We start from the raw sequence: 13916 nt of genomic DNA, 5'->3' as shown, positions 1-13916 counted from the left end.
AAGGTTGTAATTGTAAATTTTCCCAGAAAGTCATATTTAGACTCATTGTTATATTTTATGTATTATTTTTAAGTATTTATTTCAAAATTATTAAATATGTATAATTGTTAATTAATCTGGCAAAAACCATCACTTTTTAGCCCTTATAGAATTATTTGGTTAGAAGTAAACCCACTGAGATGAATCTAAATGTGTATCTCAGTTTTCAAATGGATGTTAGACTCAAGAAAACTTTTTCTTTTTTAAACGCCAAAATAGGTAGCTCAATTGGCTGAGCATCCAGCTCTTGATTTCTGCTCAAGTAATGATCTTGGGGTTTGGGATTGAGTCCCATCTCCAGTTCCTTGTTCACTGTGGAGTCTGCTTGAGATTCTCTCTCTTCCTCTCCCTCTGCCCCTCGCCCCACTCACATTCACATGCTCTCTGTTTAAATAAATAAGTTAAAAAAATTTTTTTAAAGAAAAGAATAAAGAAATGCTAAAATAAAAGTATGGTCTGTGGAGGAGGAGGCCTTAGAGCTACAATAGCAGGAAGACATGGATCTAGCTCACTAGGAGATACAATGAAAATCTCATTTTCCACCCTCATTCATTATGAAAAACAGAAATTGAATTTTTAAATTTTAATTTATTATTCCTTCTGTGTCAAAGATGTTGTAGCCATTAGCTATTCCCCCCAGTACTTAAAAATGTTGATATTTGCTCAGCTCCATGATAAACTGAAGTGTTTAAAACATTTGTTTCCTGTATATACATCTTATCATGGAATCTCAAAGATGAAATAATAAAATACAGATTGTATTAGTAAGAGTTCTCCAGAGAAACAGAACACATCTTTCGTAATGGAGATTTACTATGAGGAAGCGGCTCACATGATTATGGAGGCATTTGCATGGCAGGACCCATGAAAGCTGATGTCATTCAGTTAGAACCCCAAAATCCTGAGAATCAGGGCAGCCCGTGGTATAAATCCCAATCTGACTGAAAGTAGAAGATTGGGATAGCCTAGATCAATAGAGGCAAGGCAAAAGGAGTAAACTCCTCCTTCTTCTAACTTGTGTTCTTTGGGCCCTTGTGGACTGGATGAGGCCCACCCACATTGGGGAGGGCAATCTACTTTCTGACTCCACCATTCAAATGCTAGTATCAGTTGCAAAGGCTCTCACAGACACGCCCAGAAATAAGCTTAATCAGAGCACCCTCTGGCCTGTCATTCTGACAAAATTAACTACCACACATCTTGTGTTATAAATGAGGAAACTGAGCCTAAGTAACTAGCCTTCATCTCTCAACATGTTAGTGCAGCATTAATGTAAATACTGGGCTCCTGATTCCCAGTCCAGAGCTCTTCAATATGTCCCTTTGTTTCTGAAGTCTCCTGTGAAGTGGATGCTTATCAACTTAGACATGTACTTAAACGACAATTTGAGTTTTGAAAATATGGACATTTCATCTAGTAGCAAAGAGTCACACTCAACCCCCAAGTCCAACATGTCAGATTGTAACAGAAAAAATACTGTTTGTAGAGATGGAAAGGTAAGGCATAAAGAAAATAAAATATCTTCCCCAAACTCATATACTAGCAAATATCTGATACCAAAAGTATATGCTCCTTATGTTCATCACAATTCAATACAACATACTGGAACACCAAGTTCTTCCTTAGTGCATGACTAGCTTCACATGCTACAAATATTCACCATTAGCTGCTTTCTCATTTTCTCTACATATGCATGTACTCATCTGTGGTACAAGAACTGACCTCAAAAGAGGAACTAACTCATTTACTCTTCACCACAATCTGTGAGATAGGTAACACCCCCCCCCACTTTCTTTAAATTAATAAAGTGTAATTGACATACAGCGTTGTATTAGTTTCAGGTGACAACATGTTGATTTGATGCTGTCCTTTTGAAAGACAAGAAAAATGAACCCCAAGGTGATATAAATGTCATCATATATAATATTAAAAATTCAGAAAATATTTTCATGTTTAATAGAATTAGTCTACTATAGTAAGCTCACCTCCAGTGAAGCTGTTAAAATGATGGGTTCACTAAAAAAAGTGGAGCAACTAGAAAAACTGTTTGGGAATATTATATTAAAAAAATACAAGGCAGTAGTGCTAACTCATTTCAAATCTTTAAAAATGTGTATATAAACAAGGAAAAATGTAATGAAAATAAAACAAATAATTCAAATCAAGCCAATTCATCAGAGTTGTATGAGGGTGGCCAAATAGAATATTTTTTTCTTTTTTATATTTTATGATTGATTTTTATAATATAAATGTCAGTTTTACAGAGATAAAAATTCTGTCCTATGAAGAATTAAAATGCAGTATATTTTAAGTAATACTAAAAATAAATCTATCTAAAAATGAACCATATTGGTTTTAGGTATTTTTAAATTGTGAAATTTAATGTTGCTTTTGTTTCAAAATTACAATAATAATTTCCATACTGTTATTAATATTTTATTTAAAATTTTCTCAAAGTCTACCTGGTATTTTTTTTGTTTAATTTTCCCCCTGGTAATATTTAATAATGGATAGATAAAATGATTTGTCATGTGGAAAATAATACCCTAGAACCAAGGTCAAATTTGTTGCTTGGAAGTTTTCTAGATGCTTAATATTAGCTCTCATTTTTCACTGTGAAATGGGTGAAAATATCCTGTTTGGGAAGCTGTTCCCCCAACCCCCTCCTTTGCTTTTATATGCAGCTGGCAGAGAGCAAAATGGAGTCTCTCATGTCAAGCAGGGGTCTTTGTTAAGCAATGACGCAAGCAGTTAAGGTACTGCAGCTAGGAGATAGAAGCAGGACTAATGTCAGTTGACACCCCAGAACTGATAATGAGTAGAACCAGAGGAGGTCTGCAGGGACACAAAATCAATTAAATCCCTTTAAAGAGGGAAGCATTTGAGGCACCTGGGTGGCTCAGTGGGTTAAAGCCTCTGCTTCGGCTCAGGTCATGATCTCAGGGTCCTGGGATCGAGCCCCGCATCGGGCTCTCTGCTCAGCAGGGAGCCTGCTTCTTCCTCTCTCTCTTCCTGCCTCTCTGTCTCCTTGTGATCTCTGTCTGTCAAATAAAATCTTTAAAAAATAAAAAATAAAAATAAAGAGGGAAGGATTTTGGGAGCAAACTGTCAGACTCTTCAGACAGGATCCCTCTATGTCTGACCACTTAAGAAAGGCACTGCTGCGGAAGCCTCTGACCAATTGACCTCCAATCAGAACCGAGATCCTCTGCTGCTTGAGCATAAGCAATAAGCGCCGAGAGATGACCTGGACCAGATCTGGGCCTTATCTGAACTGTGGGCCCACAGACTGACTTTGCATTCGGTTGTGAACCTCCCATCCTCTTCTGTTATCTCGTTCGGGGTTTGTCTTCCATCCTGCTTTGTGTGCTGTGTAACACACCAAGTTAAATCACATGGTGAAATGTCATTGAGTTTGGAATCCTGAACCTGCTTTATAATTGTGATTTAACTTTGCTTTATGATTGAATAAAGCTGACATTGTGGAAAGACACAACTCGTGTGTGGGCCTTCATCACAGGCTCATGACAGAGGTGCATGTTCAATAAGTTTTAAAAACAATTTCAACTAAAGCCAGACTTCTCTGTAATGACTAGGAGTGAAGAATAAATAGAAGTATTGAAAGATTTTGTCTGGCTTGCATTTTTTTCCCCTATTGGCACAGAAATAATTTGGCTGCAAACCATCACTTTTCTGTAGAATGCATGACTGTTTTGTCCATTACTGTTCAATTGAAAAAGAATGTTTAAAAATAGAAAGAGGAAGGTGACTTTTGTTTTTAGATGGAGACTCTCCTTTGTGGCACTTGGGCTTAAAACCATTGTTGAAAATAGTTCACTCATCTCGGGGGTCTGAGAAATAAAAAAGGAAGAATCTCAGAGAGATGTGCAAGGCCAGAATCATGTGTGGTTGGCCAATGTTTCTTCTGGTCCTTTATACACTTGTGATAAACAAGACCTGGAAAGTAATACTATTAGAGATGAAGTCATTTAATCTATGGCCAGGCACTTAATGATAGGGTACCAGAGCAGAACAGTAGGCCTTAGGGTTAAGCTTTAGGGTAGGTGACCAAAGAGAAAGATTAGTAAACAACAAAAACACGAAGAGATGGTATACTTGCCTAGACCATTAAATTGCTACAAATCTCAAGTATTTAGTCTAAATGGATTCATGTGGCTTGCTGTAGCAGATTAGCCCTCCAGTAATAATATCTAAACAAAATTTAAAAATATACACAACACACTGGAGAATGATCAAAAGAAGCAAAAACTAGAAGGGACTGGATCCTTGAAGAAAAGGAAGTACACAAAGTTCGGGGTAGAAGTACTTACATGGCTTTTTTTCTTGAGAATATTCCTACATAGTTATAGGGCTGGCAAATAGAACTCAAGGAAAAAGATACAGTTTTTATTTCATTTTATTTTACTGTACTTTTGTTTTGTTTTATTGTAATAGTCTGTAATAGTCTGGGGCTGGCTAAATAGGCAAAAATCAAAGGGGGGAATCCCATAAAGAAGGGGTCCACGATGGAGGAAGACCCAAAATTATCTTGTAATTTTCCTTACATTCTTGGCTGACCTCTGAGTGGCAAACACATAAGGAAGATCTGAAGAACCCTATAAGAAAATAACAGCTTCTAGGCTAGAAGAATTAAGCAGAAATTTCAAGGATTTCCACTGCATGAGATATTGGAGTATGATTCCTTCCATGTTAGAGAGGCTTGGTAAATACCTCAGGTTTGCCACAGACTCACTTTAATAAAATAAAAATAAGCCTCCACAAGTTCAGAGTGATCAGTAAATAATTTAACTGTCTGATATAACAAAAAGTAATACTATGCAGAAGATCACAGAATCAACAGCTCTATAGTCAGCATTTCCAGGAAACAAAATTGCAGATAATTAGTTAAACAGAAAAATATCTTTCTCTCTCTTTCTCTCCTTCACCCCCTTTCTCTGTCTCATACCCACACCCACACTCAACTCCCACACACAAAGTCAATGGAAACAGATATAATATGACTAAAATATTGCAATTAGCAGACAAGGAATTTAAAGTAGCTATTACAACTAGGTTCAATGTAGTAAGATAAAATATATTTTTATAATGAATAAAAATAGTAAATCTTAGAATAGAAATAGAAACTATTAAAAAAGAACTGAACAGAAATTCTAGAATGGAAAATTATATGATAAAAAACATAAGCATAAAATCAAGTTGGAGAGGAAAGAGGCCTAGTCAGTAAAATTATAGGGAGAGTAATAGAAATTATTTAATCTGAAGAACTAAGAAATAAGAGATTAAATAATAAAAATTGGGTTCTCAGCGACCTATGTACAATATGCAGCAGTCTAACACGTAAGTCCTAAAGGAAAGAGAAAAAAAGGGGATAAAAAAATTTATTTGAAGAAATAACCAAAAATTTTTCCCAAGTTTTTTCCCAAAATATTGACTTGAAAGTTCATACTTAAGGTCAAACTAGATTAATACAAAGAAAACCACACTGAGGTATATTATTATCACAATATTAAAAAATCAAACATAAAAACAAAACCTTGAAAGCAGCCAGATATAAAAAGTCAAATTACACAAGGGGAAATAAATATATGAATGAGAACTGGCTTTTACCAGAAATAATGAAGGTCAGAAGACAAGGAAGAATATCTTTGAAGTCTTATAAATATGTCAACTCAAAATTCTTTTTCCATATAAAATTTGCTTCAAATATTAAGGAGAAATAATCATTTTCAGATAAGTAAAAGTTGAGAGAATATATCACCATCAAACATAAGATAAGTATTCAAAATGCAAAAGGGAGTATATAGGCTAAAGGCAAATATATAAGGTGAAATATAAATCTACAAAAAGAATCAGAACTAGAAATTATAAATATGTGATTAAACATAAAACAAACATCTCCTTTCATTTCTTTAAAAGTCTATGTTTAAAGCAAAAAAAAACCCTATAGCATTATATTTTTGGAAATTTGATGTATTATATAAATATAAAATAATTTAAAACAGCAGCATAAAAGACAGGAGGATAAAGTGACATAACATTAACTTTAAGTACATTCTGATAGGTTAAAAACACAAATCAAAACCACAATGAAATATCACCTCACACCAGTCAGAATGTCTAAAATTAACAAGTCAGGAAATGACAGATGCTGGCGAGGATGCGGAGAAAGGGGAACCCTCCTACACTGTTGGTGGGAATGCAAGCTGGTGCAACCACTCTGGAAAACAGCATGGAGGTTCCTCAAAATGTTGAAAATAGAACTGCCCTATGACCCAGCAATTGCACTACTGGGTATTTACCCTAAAGATACAAACGTAGTGATCCAAAGGGGCACGTGCACCCGAGTGTTTATAGCAGCAATGTCCACAATAGCCAAACTATGGAAAGAACCTAGATGTCCATCAACAGATGAATGGATCAAGAAGATGTGGTATATATACACAATGGAATACTATGCAGCCATCAAAAGAAATGAAATCTTGCCTTTTGCGACAACATGGATGGAACAAGAGCGTATCATGCTTAGTGAAATAAGTCAAGCAGAGAAAGACAACTATCATATGATCTCCCTGATATGAGGAAGTGGTGATGCCTTAAGTGGGTAGGAGAAGAATAAATGATACAAGATGGAATTGGGAGGGAGACAAACCATAAGTGACTCTTAATCTCACAAAACAAACTGAGGGTTGCTGGGGGGAGGGGGGTTGGGAGAAAGGGGGTGGTTTTATGGACACTGGGGAAGGTATGTGCTTTGGTGAGTGCTGTGAAGTGTGTAAACCTGGCGATTCACAGACCTGTACCCCTGGGGATAAAAATATATTATATGTTTATAAAAAATTAAAATTAAAAATTAAAGATAAAAAAACATATATAATCCCTAGGGCAACCAGTAAAAATAATACAAAGATACATAATTAAAAAGTCAATGGAGGAATTGAGAACTAGAATATTAAACTGGAAATGTTAAACTCAGTTTTTAAAGGGGAAGGAAAGAAGGAGCAGAGAAAAAAAACACAAGGGATGGGACAAATAGAAAACTAATAGTGTAATGACAGGCTTAATTCAAACTGAATCAATAATTAGACTAAATGTAAACTACTAAACATTCCAGTTAAGAGAAACAAATTGTCTATGACAAATGAAGCAAGAATATACGATAGGGAAAAGACAGTCTTTTCAATTAATGGTGTTGGGAAACCTGGACAGCTATATGCAAAACCACGAAACTGGACCACTTGCTTACACCATACACAAATATAAACTCAAAACAATTATGCTGAGTGAAATAAGTCAAGCAGAGAGAGTCAATTATCATATGGTTTCATTTACTTGTAGAGCATAAGGAATAACACACGGAAGAAAATGGGAGATGGAGAGGAGAAGTGAGTTGGGGGGAAATTGGAGGGAGAGACAAACCATGAGAGACTGTAGACTCTGAGAAACAAACTGAGGGTTTGGAGGGAATGGGGGTCGGGGGTCGGGTGAGCCTGGTGGTGGGTATTATGGATGGCACTTACTGCATGGAGCACTGGGTGTGGTGCATAAAAAATGAATTTTGGAGCACTGAAATAAAATAAAATAAAATTTGAAAAAAAAAAAACCCTCAGATGGATTAACAACCTAAATATAAGACCTGAAACCATAAAGTTCCTTTGAAAAAACACAGGTGGTAATCTCTTGGACATAGCCTTAACAACATATTTATGGATGCTATTTCAAACAAAGGAAACAAAGGCAAAAATAAACTATTATGACTACATGAAAATAAAAAGCTTTTGCATGCCAAAGGAAATCATGAACAAAACAAAAGCCAACCTACTCAATAGTGGAAAGTATTTGCAATTGATATAGCTAATAGATATATCTAATAATATAATACCAAAAAATTACATATAAGTAACATAACTGAACACTCCAAAAAATCCAATTAAAAAACAAGCAGAGGACCTGAATAGATATTTTTCTGAAGAAGACATACAGATGGCCAACAGACACATGAAAAGATGCTCAACATCACTGTTTATTAGGGAAATGCAAATCAAAACCACAATTAAATATTAACTCATACCACTCAGAATGATAGTATCCAAAAGGTAAGAAATAACAAGTGTTGATGAGAATGTTGAGAAAAATGAACCCTCGTAAACTGGTGCAACTATTGTGGAAAACAGTATGGAGCTTCCTAAACAAACAAACAAACCAAAAAACTACCAAAAAACAACCCTATGCTCAAATAATTCCTATTTAGGATATTTACCCAAAGAAAACAAAAACACTAATTCAAAAACATATATGCACCCCTATATTCATTGTAGCATTATTTACAATAGCCAAGATATGGGAGCAATCTAAGTATTCACTGATAGATGTGGATAAAGATGTGGTGTAAATATACAGTGGAATATTACTAAGTCTCAAAAAAATGAAATCCTGCTATTTGCTGTGGAGAAACCCAGAAGGTATGCTAAGTGAAATAAATCAGACAAAGAAAGACAAACACCACATGACCAAACTCCAACACTTACATGTGGAGTCTAAAGAAAAAAACAAAAAACAAATGAACAAACAAAAATCAAACAGACTCTTAAATTATAGAGAACCAACTGTTATTTGCCAGAGGGGAGGTGCGTGGCAGTATGGGGAAAATAGCTGAAAAGTATTAAGAGGTACACAATTCCAAAAAAACAGACTCTTAGATTTGAAAGGGAAAGCAAAACCCAATGTTGCCATAAGAAAGGCAGTTTAAATATGAAGACAGATGTTGAAAGAAAAATATATACCATTCAAATATTAATCATAAGAAAATTGAAGTAGCTCTATTTAGATAAAAGATGAGTTCAAAACAAGAAATATTGCCAAAAATTAAGGGAAATAATTTTAGGGAAAAGAGTAATTCATCAGTAAGATACAACATTCCTAAACATGTATGTATAATTGCAAGGCTTCAAAATGTGAGAAGCAAAAAATAAATAAATAACAGAAATTAAAGGACAAATAAAAAGATCCACAGTCATTGCTAGAAGTTTTAACACTTCTCTTTTAGTAACAGACAGAAAAGCTAGACAAAAACTAGAAAATTTATAAATTCCACAATAATATCTAACTGCTTGTCCTAACTGACATTCATAAGAACACTTCAACCAACAAAGGCAGAGAATAATCTTTAACAAAAATGCACACGAGGGATGCCTGGGTGGCTCAGTCAGTTAAGCATCCGACTCTTGATTTCAGCTCGGGTCATGATCTCAGGCTACTGGGATCCAGCCCATGCATCAGGCTCCATGCTCAGTCTACAGTCCACTTGAGAGTCTCTCTCCCTTCCCTTCTCCATCTATCCCTCTCTCTCCATCCTTCTCCCCACTTAATCTCTCTCTCTCTAAAATAAATAAAGCTTTAAAAGACTTTAATCAGTGGAAATTAAAAGCAAGTTAATTTTAAAAAAATAATAACTGAGACATCTAAAAGCTTCAAATACAAGGAAATTAAACAATCTATACTGCTTGCAAAATTACATGGATCCAAGAAGAAAACATATTTTTGATTTAATGATAATAATAAAATTATAGTATATCAAAGATGCTAAAATAAAATACTTACAAAGAAATTCATAGTTTTAAAATTTATATTAGAAAAGAAAAAAGTCTAAACCAATGACTTAAACTATTACTTTAGGAAATTAGAGAAAGAATAAGTTATACATAAAGTAAGTAGGCAAAAGGAAATAATAAAAATAAGAACATAAATTAAAGAATAGAAAGCAAAAATAGCTAGATCAATCCAGAAATTATGAAAGAAAACACAAATTTACAAGGATTAAAAGGAAATGACATGTACTAAACACAAAATTATAATAAAGAAATACATTGAAAAATTGTATGACAAATTCAATGTCATGGATCAAGTGGAAAACTATTTCAAAAATAAATAACATCAATCTTACAGAAAATCCTTCAGAAAACAATACATTTCCCAACTTATTTTCTGAAACCAACATAGCAAAGATGCCAAAACTTGGCAAAAATATTGCCACAAAGGAAAATGACAGACCAACATCCCTCATGAGTATGACAAAAATCTTTAACAAAATGTTAACAAATGAATTTTAGCAATACATAAAAAGTAATACATCAAGTTTTATCCCAGGAATACAAGATTGGTTAAATATTTTAAAATTAATGTAATTCACCATATTAACAATATATAGGGAAGAAAATCACATAATTATTCTAATTTCAAAAGAAGCACTTGAAAAAATTCAACATCAAATTTTGACTTAAAAACCAAAATAAAAACTTAGAAATGTAGGAATAGAAGAGAATCTTTATTAATAAATGGCATCCATGAAAACCCTATACCTAGTGTTGCATATAATTTTAGTGTGAAATATTGAACACTTTCACCCTAAGATTGAGAACAATGAATATATGGTTATCTTCTATCTTTTCCTTATTATTATGACACATGTAGCTAATACAAATGCAAGAAAAAGAAGACACGAAGATTATAAATGAAAAAATAAAAGTTTCTATGCTTGCTAAGTCCTAAGAAATCTACTAAAACCAAGCCAAGCCAAAACAAATAAACAAACAAAACAAAACAAGAACTGTATTAGATTTTTAGGGCTTCTCTAACAAAACATCACAGACTGAATAGCTCACACAACAGAAATTTATTTTCTCATAGTTCTAAAGGCTAGAAGTCTAAGATCAAAGTGTGGGTCAGTCTGGATTTTCCTGAGGACTTTCTCCTTGACTTGCAGTTGGCCATCTTCTCCTTATGTCCTCACATAGTCCTTTCTCTGTGTGTACATCGCTGGTATCGCTTTGTGGGTCCAAATTTCCCTTTCTTATAAGGATACCAGTCAGATTGGAATAGGCCACTCCACTCACCACATTTAATTCAATTACCTCTTGAAAGGCTCTCTCTCCAAGTAATAGTCACATTCGGAGGTACCAGGGGTTACGCGTCAATATATGAATTTGGAGAAATCATAATTCAGCGCATAACAACAACAAATAAGTAAATTTACCAACTTTGAGGGATGCAGGATCAATATACAAAATTCAATGGTATTTCACTACAGTAGCAGCAAAAAAAGAAAAGAAATTTAGAGAACAAAAAAGTTCATTTATAAGAGCATTATAACCAAAATATCCTTACATAAAAATTAACAAAGATATGCAATACGATATTGAAAAAATAACAAACTACTCATATACACACCAAGGATGAATGTGCCAAACTGAGCACCACAACATGGATGAATCATAGAGACATTATGGTGAGTGAAAGCAGCCAGACATAAAAAAGTATATACTATATTGTTCTAATTATATGAAGCTCAAGGGGAGGAAAAAACTACTCCATGGTAATACTAATCAGAACAATGTTTACCTATTTGGTTGTGGATTGCCTTAAAGGAGAGTGAGGGAGTTTTCTAAAGTGATTTATATGTTCCATATCTTGACTGTGTGGTGATTACACAGATACATCCATTTACTAAAACTCATTGAACTGTACACTTAATTTCCCCGTATTCACTATATATAAATTTTACTTCAAATGTGTGTGTGTGTGTGTGTGTATAAAACTGGAGTACCATACAATTTCCAGAGATGGGATATACTATAAAAAGTCCAGAGAACAAGCTTTGAAGTCGTACAAAGAGAACAATAATCCCAGATCTGCCACCTCCTATTTTGTAACCCTAGATGATTTGCATAACTTGTCTGACCCTGTGCTCTCCAGTGAGAAAACTAGGGGTGATCATAATATCCATCACACATAATTATCAGGATGCTTATATAATATATGGAAAAGGTTTAGGGCAGTGACTAGCACATAAGATGTGCTGAAAAGTACTAAAAATTGCCCTGATTAAGGTACAAAACATATATATATATTTTTAAACTAAAGTAGTGATTTCATGTTTAGACTGGATTGTCTTCTCTGAGGTACATAACAATGCATGATATCTATGTGAGAGGACAGAGATGGATGAAGGATAAAGGAATAAAAGGAGAGGGGTACCTGGGTGGCTCAGGTGGTTAAGAGGCCGACTCTTGATTCTGGCTCAGATCATGATCTCAGGGTTCTGAGATCAAGCCCCGCATTGGGCTCCATGCCCAGCACAGAGTCCGCTTGGGATTCTCTCTCCCTCTTTTTCTGCCCCTCCCACCACTTGTGCTTTATCTCTCTCTCTCTAAAATAAACAAATAAAATATTAAAAAAAAAAAAAAAAAACCCAGCAGATGCACTGCTACAGTTAGGACCTAATGCTGACATGAGAATATCTAAAGGAGACTGAAGAACTTAATGCCATTTCATAGAAACACTGTGTGGATTAAATGAGGTGCAACATAAAAACTTATTTGGCTGGTGTCTGGTATTGAATAAACCTTCAATAAGCAGTCAAAATGAATTTATTTGTATTCACATCCTTTTCCTTTTCTTTCTTTCTTTTTTTTTTTTTTTTTTTAGATTTATTTATTTTAGAGATAAAGAAAGAGATGCGTGAACACAAGCATGAGAGGCAAAGCAAGAAGGAGAGAGAGTCTCAAGCAGACCCCGGGCTGAGTGGGGAGCCTGAAACTGGGCTCAATTTCAAGACCCTCAGATAACAACCTCAGCTGAAACCAGGAGTCAGATGCTCAACTGACTGCATCACCTAGCTGCCACCACATCCAGCTTTTTCTAAAACACAATGAACATGAAAGAGGTTTTTTTAAAAAAAACTTTATTTTCAATTAGCTATAATCACACCTTGGATAAACCTCATCGGCTATGATACTGCCACTGCACAAAGCTATAAAACTTTATTCAGAAAATATACTACATAAATCATTCCCTAACAGTTTACTCCAATTAGCTGGTATTCCTATTTTCACAAGATGCATTTGGAGCAGATTATTAAATCTTACTTACACAGTGACCTTAAAAACGTTACCCATCTTATAAATCCAATCTTAATGAAATACGTTTTTTTTACTAGTTACTCAGTTATAGTTATCACATTTTAATCTCCCTCCAATCAAAGCATTTTAATCATCCCTATTGCTCTTCCAATTTATTATCCTTTGTTTATCTAGTTCTAACTGCATGTGACAATGTTCCAATCTCAGCTAATTTTAAATGACTTTTGAATTTGTTTTTTTTGACTTTTGAATTTTTAAGCCACTGAAAACTTTGTTAAAGTTATCCTGAAAAGTTACTACAGGTCTTAATGCAATCATATTTCTATCCATTCAGAAATTCTCTTAATCATGCTGCTTATCATAAGAATTATTTTGAGTGTGTGATTCTTTTTTTTTTTTTTTTTTTAAGATTTACTTATTTGACAGAGAGAGAGAGAGAGCACAAGCCCAGGGAGTGGCAAGCAGGCTCCCCTCTGAGCAGGGAGCCCAATGCAGAGCTTGATCCCAGGATTCTGGGATCATGACCTGAGTCAAAGGCATCCACTTAATCTACTGAGACACCCAGGTACACCTGAGTGTGTGATTTCAACATAACTCCTTTTATTTCTGTCTCAACAAAATGATTAAACATCGTTCTCTGTTGTATCATTGGTCAACTTTTGATCATTTGTAAAATAAATTTGTAGGCTCTAGATTATTAGTATTTTTATTTCTTAGTGTCTTTGGTCTTTTTTTTCTTTTTTTGAAACATCTTCAATGCTGATCTGTTTTAATAATGAACAAAATCTTTCCAGGATGATGGGTAGGGAAAAACCAAGTGGATATGAAATACTAAAAATCAGTTATAGCTTTTACTGCTTACTGAGAGGCCTTTTAAGTAACAATGGAAACAATGAAAACTATCTTAAATTATCTCTATCATAGAATAATTTGAGGAAGGTA

The 13916-nt window shown here is 34.3% G+C and overlaps 1 long non-coding RNA gene and 1 other non-coding gene across 2 annotated transcripts in view; both read right to left on the bottom strand.

The window, feature by feature from the left end:
* LOC116567018 overlaps positions 1 to 13916 on the bottom strand; it is a 101550-nt gene that overhangs the window by 66851 nt on the left and 20783 nt on the right. The gene's annotated exons all lie outside the window — the stretch shown is intronic.
* On the bottom strand, positions 12729 to 12867 carry LOC116581198. Its single transcript, XR_004281949.1, has one exon. It is a non-coding gene; the product is annotated as a U4 spliceosomal RNA (small nuclear RNA).

This window comes from Mustela erminea, chromosome 1 (genome assembly GCF_009829155.1).
Source record: "Mustela erminea isolate mMusErm1 chromosome 1, mMusErm1.Pri, whole genome shotgun sequence".
NCBI lineage: Eukaryota > Metazoa > Chordata > Mammalia > Carnivora > Mustelidae > Mustela > Mustela erminea.
Note: the sequence above shows the minus strand (reverse complement) of the source record. Positions and strands in the feature narration are given on the sequence as shown.